A 1,911-nucleotide genomic window follows, 5' to 3' on the forward strand; every position below is an offset into this window, starting at 1 on the left:
TCTCCATAAGAAATTAAATAAAATAAAACAATAAAAAAATCTCAGCCTTACGAGTGAGTGACTGACACCAAACAAAGTTCTTCTTCTTTAAAACAATTTAACGCTCTTTCCCTGTCCACCAACCGTGAGATACAGAAGTGACGACTGAATCTACAGAAGAGACATAAGGGAAGTATCTCTGGGTGAAAACTGTGCAGTGTTGGTATAAAGATGAGATGGTGTCAAACAGGCAGAAGGTGTAGACGATGCACACACTCGCTATACGGGTTGAGACAAGTTACTGCGGAGACCTGACAGCACAGAGCTGTGAAACTTTTGTAAAATCAAAAGTCCTAACGATGTAGCCGGGGCGAGATAAAAGACCTGAGACGCTGGACTCATATCGGATAAAGATGGTTATTATCAGTAAAACAGCTGGCCTGGGACGTCATTTGAAAATCCTTTCTTTGCTTCTTTTTTTTTGACATCCCACTGATGTCGGTGATCCTCTGACTTTTCCTCTGGTGCTGCCGTGCCGTTGACCTTTCAGGCCTCTATTGAAATATCTCAAACAAAGTTCATTAGAGAATTAATTCAATGGTTTCGGAGAACGACGAGCACCAACTGGAGGTCAACATCTTGTATCCAGATATTCATGCTCCCCAGTCGATCCTCAGTTGTTTTTTTTAAATGATAAGAAAAAAGAAGAATAACAGTTCATGCCCGCTGCAGTGTCTTCTTTAATTAAACCACTAGGGGGCGACAGAATTGAACAATCTTTAAATTCTTTACACGTCGGCTTTGATGAACAAAATTCTAAGTTTTGAGTTTGAGAGTTTACTTTCTGACTCTGTGTGTGTGTGTATATATGTGTGTGTGTGTGTGTGTGTGTGTGTGTGTGTGTGTGTGTGTGTGTGTGTGTGTGTGTGTGTGTGTGTGTGAATATATTCATGAGTGAGGGAGAAGTCAAATCTTTGCAGGACCAAAACCTCCAAGCCGTGCGTGTTCGCCCTCCTCGCTTTATTTGATGAAAGTGTTAAATCCTGTCAGACGTAGTCGAGATTGGGGCTGCAAATAATTACCGTAACCATTAATGTTGGATTCAACCTTTGTACTGTTTGCGTTTGACTTCTAACACTGTAAGACCCAAACATAAAAACTAATATCCAATTTTATTTCAAGTCAGATGATGTTGTAAGAGTCTTCTGATGCAGATAATAAAGGATTTATTTATTTGTTTTCAGGGAAACGTTGTAATATTGCACCGTTGGGCCTCGTTGGCAGAATTTCAGCATTTGCTCTCAAACTGTCAGAACAAATGCACAAAACAACTACTGGTTAATTTAGAGTGTGTATTGCTTACATAGCGCTATAACAGTACGTTTCATTAACCTTTTAAAAACCAGAGGATCCTAATCTGGATACCTTTGGATTTTTTGCAAATAAAACATATAAATCACAAGAAAATATATTGATGTTATACACCAAATTAAACACAAAAGCCTTTGCTACAAGAACCAGTCAGCCATTTAAACTCAAACAGAAAGAAAGATAATCATAAAAGTATAAAACAAAACAAAAACCCAAATCAGCCCAAAATCAGCTTGTTTCCAGAACCAGCAACCCTTAGCTTGGTGCTATCAGAAAGATCCTGATGTCCAGAAGCAAGACGATTCCACACAGAGTCCAGACATTCAATGTCCTTCCACCTCAAAGAACCAGGGAGATGTGAGCAAAAGAACACAGAAAAATGAATCGCTTTATTTGCAGTATTTGCTGTATAATCAGCAAATACTGCTTACCTTTTTTTTTTTTTACAGTTTAATAATTGTTAATTTGAGTGCTTGTTTTATTTTAAATGGAAATATTGTTATATTTTGGCGGACCTGAAACTTTACATTCCTTTCTGTGTGTCATCTTCATTTACTCTTA

This window comes from Clinocottus analis, unplaced genomic scaffold (genome assembly GCF_023055335.1).
Source record: "Clinocottus analis isolate CAN_PGR_092001 unplaced genomic scaffold, fCliAna1.0.p SCAF_57, whole genome shotgun sequence".
In the NCBI taxonomy this organism is placed as follows: Eukaryota; Metazoa; Chordata; class Actinopteri; order Perciformes; family Cottidae; genus Clinocottus; species Clinocottus analis.